We start from the raw sequence: 7,035 nt of genomic DNA on the forward strand, positions 1-7,035 counted from the left end.
GTGGTATTAGTAACACTCCTCTTTGGAGATATGTTACTAAATTACCAAAATTTGTTGAAGGAGGAGAGAATGTTAGTTTTGTGTATAATTTTTGTAATTCTACATTTAAGGGGTCATACTCTAGGGTTAAAGCACATTTATTGAAACTAAATGGGCAAGAAATTCGAGTGTGTCCTAAAGTAACACTACAACATCTTGCTGAAATGCAAAAAATAGTTGAATATGCGAAACTCAAGTTGTAACAAAAAATAGTGTAACAGCCTGATTTTGACCCTAATCGGAATAGTGATTTCGGGACCACGAATCCGAGTTAGAAAAATATTTTAAAATTATTTTCTGTGTTTATTATGTGTGAATTTACTTGTGTGAAAATTTCGTGTTTTAATTTCGTCGTTTGATTGTCCGATTAAATAAAAGGGCTTAATTGCGTAAAATGAAATTTGATGGTTAATTAAGAAAGTGCCTAATTGTTGTTTTCTTTATAATTTAGAGACTTTATGTTTTAATTTAGCCAATAATAAAAGGTTGTGGATGGTATATTGATTAATATATGGTTTTTGTATATTAAAAATAAAAGTTAAAATAATAATAACATAATATAATGTTATATTAAAACAAACATAACTTAAAAGCCATGTTTTTCATCTTTCTTTGAACCAAAACAAAAAGAAAAGAAAAAGAAATAGGAAAGCTAGGTATTCGGCCCTTGTTCAAGCAAATTGAGGTATGTTTCGGTTTCGGTTTTTGATAATTTTTACGTTTTTGAGATCGTTGTTAAGTTATCTTCAAAGCCCATGTCTTAATTTTGATTTTGATGAAGATTTTGAAATGTGCCATTGATGAGTTTATGAGTTTTATGATGATAGTTGATGAATTATGAAATATATGTGTTAGATTAATATGTTTCGTCTTTGGATTTTTGGTGAATTTGAGTAATTAGGGCTAACTTGTAAAAATAATATTTAGAGGGATTAAAATGTGAAAAAAATGAAATATGTGGACTTCTATGGAGCTTGTGAATATTTGGCTTAAGCATGGTATATGCAAATTTTGTGTATTTTGTGTTTTATGTAATAGGGACTAAATTGCAAAAAGTGTGAAATGTCAAGGGAAAAATGGTAATTTGCCTATTTATGTATTTTTGGATTAAATTGAATGAATGTGTGTTTAAGTTAGTTAAATTTGAATTTATTTAGATCAAGAACGGAAGAAAACGAAATTAGATCGGGGGAAGTCGAAAGTAGTCGAATAGTCGATTATACAGTCCGTCGATATCCGAGGTAAGTCTATAAGCATTTAAATGTTGTTAAATTGAGAATATATACATGTTATGTGATGAATTGAATTATTCAAATATATATATTTGTGTGCTTTGGCTGAATGTGATTATGAGATAGGGAACTATGTTTCGAGTTCGATTCAATCGAGTTTCAACGTCTGAAAGTCCCGTACGAACCCTAGGAATAGATAAGATACATATGTCATGACATAGGACCTCCGATATGTGTTTTCGTGTAAGACCACGTTTGGGACGTTGGCATCGATTTGTGTTTACGTGTAAGACCCTGTCTGGGACAGTGGCTTCGATATTTGATTACATGTAAGACCACGTCTGGGACGTTGGCTTGTACGAGCTTCCGACTATCTGCGTATCCTTTTTAATTCAAAACGGTTCAACGGGCAATGTTAAGTGAATACCGAATGTGAAATCAAATAAAAAGGTTCAGGTATGTGTTTATCCTAAGTTATGAAAATAAGGTAAGTTGGATGTTGAATTGATTGCTTAAATGTTTAAATTATAAATGTGGATTATGTGTATGTTGTGTATATTCGGCCAAATGAGGTATATGTGATATTAATAGTGAGATTTATATATGTTCATGTGTATTTATGCATTTAGCCATATGATATATGTATAGCATAGTTGAAATGTTTGATTTTTGGGCATGTATATATATATAAAGCCATGCAAAAATGGCTTGATGACTTTGTTTAGGTTCGGTTATATGAGTTCTTGTTTAAATGTTTAATGCGTTTGGTTTTATCATTTGATCATGGCTTAATTATGCGGTATATGGTTGTTATGTTTGATAATATTGTGGTAAAGGTTTTGATATATATATATAAATGTGTGGTATGTAAGGATTTAGTATTTAAGTGAGCTTGGTTAGGTCTTATAAAATGAGCTATGTATTTAAAGGTTAGAAGTTATTTATATGTCCGAATGTGTATGGATTGGATGTTTATAAGTCCGAATGTGTATAGGTTATATTGAATAGGTTTGTATTAGCAATGTATTCATATATGTTATGCTTGAATGATTGGTTAAATAGGTACAATTCGCAATTTTGGAATTGGTTGTATTTGTTATGTGTATGGATTTAAAGGATGCGAATTTGGTGTTCTTTTAGTGTAATTTGAGCTCAAATGGTTCAAATAAATATGGTTATTTGCGCATGAACTTGTGTCAAGAAAAGAAATAAATTTGGTCATTGAAATAATACTTGTTTAAATGATTATATGTGTATGTATGACTAGTATCCCGTGTGGTTAATTAATGAAATAAGTTAATATTGATTCAGTGATTATGTGTAGTTATGGTTTAGATATTAGAAAACATGCATGATATTATAGTAAATAAAGTATGTTTGGTTATGTTTTATATTACCAATGCCGCATAAATGAATAAATGAAAGTTTTAATAGTAAAGTTTGGTTTGTTTGAAGTTTAAATTGTATATGTGCAAGAGTTTATATATATTTATAATAATAAATTTAATATACGACTAAGAGAAGAGTAATTTTGTTATACGTTCTTTATATGATATGTTTAGATAGATGCTGGATTATGTTTTAACTATGCAATGCTTTTGAATGTTATGATTATTTTTTATAAATTTGATATTTGAGTAAGTTTTAAGCTTTGATGTAATTAAATTTTGAGTTGTGAAATGTAATGAATATTTGTATGAACTGTGATATGTCCAGTAATGCCTCGTAACCCCAATCCGACGACGGACACGGGTTAGGGGTGTTACAAATAGTCCCATTGTCACCTAGTTCTCAAACATTAGCATCTTCCTTTGGGCCAAACACAACCTCACTTCAAGGGCATAGTTTAGGTTCTAAAAGAAGAAAAGGCCCTTTAGAACAATTGTTCAATCTAGTTGCTCGAGAGAATTTAGATAGTGAAATTGCTCGAATGTTTTATTTTGGTGGATTGCCTTTTCATCTAGCTAGAAACCCTCATTATGTGAATGCATTCACCTTAGCTAGTAAGAATTCGATTCCGGGTCACATAGCTCAAGGGTATAATGCTTTAAGGACTATATTGTTGCAAAAAGAACGAGCAAATATAAAGAGGTTGTTGCAACCTATAAAGGGAATGTGGAGGGAAAAAGGTATTAGTCTTATATGTGATGGATGGATGGATGCATAAAGACAACCATTGATTAACTTTATGGCTGTTTCTGAAGGTGGAGTTGTTTTCTTGAAAGTCGTCAATTGTGAAAAGGAGTACAAGGATAAATTTTATGTGGCAACTTTAATTAAAGATGGCATAAGTGAGGTTGGGGCACAAAATGTTGTTCAAGTGATAACCGGCAATGCACTAGTTTGTCAAGTCGTGGGATCATTAGTAGAGGCACAACATCCTCATATCTTTTGGACACCTTGTGTGGTACATACTTTTAATCTTGCTCTTAAAAATATATGTGCTGCAAAAAAATCGAAAAGAATGATGTTACATATGATGTTTTGTGTTGGATAAATAATGTTGGTGATGATGTTATTTTTATAAGAAACTTCACAATGAATCACTCTATGAGGTTAGAAATATTTAATTCTTTTGTGCCTTTGAAATTACTTTCCTTGCGAATACTCGATTTGCTTCTATGATTGTGATGTTAAAAAGATTCAAGCTCATTAAACTAGATCTCCAAAATATGGTTATTAGTGATGAATTGTTTACTTATAGAGAAGATGACATTTCCAATGCCTATTTGGTGAAGGAAAAAAATTTGGATGACCTTTAGTAGGATAAGGTTGATTATATCCTTACTTTTACAGAACCTATATATGATATGCTTCGAATTATGTACACAGATAGACCTACTCTTCACTTGGTTTATGAAATGTGGGATGAAATGACTGAAAAAGTGAAGACAAGCATTTATAGGTATGAAGGGAAGAAATGAGATGGGAAACCAATCTTTTATGAAGTCATATATGATATTCTTATTGATTGATGGACTAAGAGTATTACACCACTTCATTGTATGACTCATTCTTTAAATCCAAGGTAAACTTAGATAACATATATTCCATTTATGCTTGTTTTTATTCTTTTATAATTATTTAATTTATTATCAATTAAAAAAATTAAATTTATTTGTTTACATAAGTATTATTGTAGTGGTTGGCTTAATTAGGTTCCAAATCGCCTTCCTCCACATAAAGATATAGAAATCACAGAGGAAAGGAATAAGTGCTTAAGAAGATATTTTCTTTCTACGAAAGAAAGGAAAATGGCTTTCCAAGAATTTGCAAGATTTTCGGGAGCACTAGATATTTTTGATTCATTTTATTTACTACAAGATAGATGGCTTTTGAACCCCAAGTCTTGGTGGTTAGTTCATGGGGCTTCATTACCTTTGCTCCAAAACTTAACTTTGAAATTTCTTGAACAACCTTCATCATCATCTTGTTGTGAGAGGAATTGGAGTACATATTCGTTTATCCATTCCATGAGAAGAAATAAGATTAATCCTCAATGTGCCGAAGATTTAGTATTTGTGCACAATAATCTTCAATTACTTTCAAGAAGTACTCTTCATTATAAAGAAGGAGAGAACAAGATGTGGGGTATTGGAGGTGATGTATTTGACTCATTTGAACGAGTTGGAATTCTTGGAGTTGCTAGCTTATCTCTTGATGAACCGGATATGGAAATGGTAATTTTTGCTAATGAAGAAGAAGATATGGAAAATGCTAATGCTATGAATTGAACTAGAAAATTGCTCTCTTTTTGCTTTTTTTTTTGTACAAGCCTTCTTAAGGATATAGGTTGAACTCCAAATTTAGATTTGATATGACATGTTTTGTAACACCCCTAAACCATATCTGTCTCCGGATTAGGGTCACGAGGTATTACCTAACCCCAAACACAGATTCGAACGTTTATGCAAGTCATATTCATATATATATAAAACATATAGCTAATTAAAGGTTAATCATTCGTTAATACTCATATTACAAATACAAATCAACATTTCAGAAAATTTACCCGAATCCATACCATAAATATAATCACATTTTCAAATGATTAGACATATCTCAAAGCTATACAAATATATATACATGCTTTACAAAACATATTACTCGAATTATAAGCACAACACCTCAATAGTATTCGAATACCTATTATAAATTAAATACTTTATTTCATAGTTCTGTACATGATTATATACGGCTTAATGTCCATAGACAAATGCGGCATTAACCACTCCGTAATGTTCAAGCATATTTCATTAAACATTAAAACCTTATGTACAATTAACCACATCGAAATAAATCATTCAAGCATGATCATGTGCATACTTTGCCATTCGTTCTATCCTCTATTTGGCTATCAAGATACAATATAAAACTATATGCCATTCATGCACTACTTATTTGACTAATATTAGCCATATCCTATATACATTTTATGAATCAAACATACCAAATTTTCAAGAGCTATGTATCATACCAAAATATACATGCTTTCTAATTCATTCATTGTCTATTCGGTCAACAAGGTTAACTACTTCATTGATACAAGATTTACCATTCATTCATAAACTAAATTATGCCATATCCTAACATTAATAGAAAGATCATTCCACAACCAATGATACCATAGGCATATAATTATTAATCTTACCTATTAATAGTCGAATATAGTCATGCTTATAATGAAATCATGTGATCAACCAAATTAACCCATTTGTGAACCGAATACTTACCTAGACATAGCAAACTATCACTCTTCAGATAATCAAATTAATGTGGCCATACTACTATTAACTCATATATAACATTATACACCTAAATAAAATCCAACCTTTAACTAACCAAAATTGACCATCAAATACCGACACATATACAACCTGTCATATACCTACTTATATATATGTAATCAATTATCCACCATCCAAAATTATTCCACAACTTATACTTCTAAAATTAGCTAACTATCAAACCAACTATTTAACCTACTTACCATTTCTCGTTGCCGAATTATAACCAACATCCCAAACATATATACTAATAACATACTTTCAAAATAGGTTCAAATTCTAGCCAGATATATATACACAAACTTTAACATTCTAACCAAATGCCACACATATAAATGCACCATGATATATATACTTTCCTAATAAGCTATTACCATAACCGAATACACGTAAGTATTAAGATCAAGATTAAGCCATTTTCGCATGACTAAATATATACACACTTTGTGACTAAACAAGACGAGTGCTAGCCTATACATGCCATATGTTCAAAGTTTCAAGCTTTCAAAATACCGAGATAAAGATCGACAGTGTGACAGACTTCCTTGACGATCCCCGATCTCGTAACTAGCTTCCAAAATCTATAAAACAATGAATGAACAAACACAAAATGAGCTTAAATAGCTTAATAAGTTGTAAGTAAATAGTTTTCAAAGAACATATATAAATTATACAAGTAGACCAAATTCGAATAATCTTGTATACATACATATATACTCATATTTAAGTGATTAATTCACCTTTTCATGTTATACATAATACTTACCTTTACTTTCAACTTCGTATAACTCAAACATACTTGACTTTCTTAATTCAAATTCACATTCGGTTTTGCCATATAAATTCCCGTTATACCATTTGGATTCAAAGAAAAGATACTCGAACGGCTTAAAAGGCTCGTACAATGCCAACGTCCCAGACGTAGTCTTACATGTAATCAAGTAACGATGCCACTGTCCCAGATAGGGTCTTACGCG

The sequence above is a fragment of the Gossypium raimondii genome, chromosome 2 (assembly GCF_025698545.1).
Source record: "Gossypium raimondii isolate GPD5lz chromosome 2, ASM2569854v1, whole genome shotgun sequence".
NCBI classification, from domain to species: domain Eukaryota; kingdom Viridiplantae; phylum Streptophyta; class Magnoliopsida; order Malvales; family Malvaceae; genus Gossypium; species Gossypium raimondii.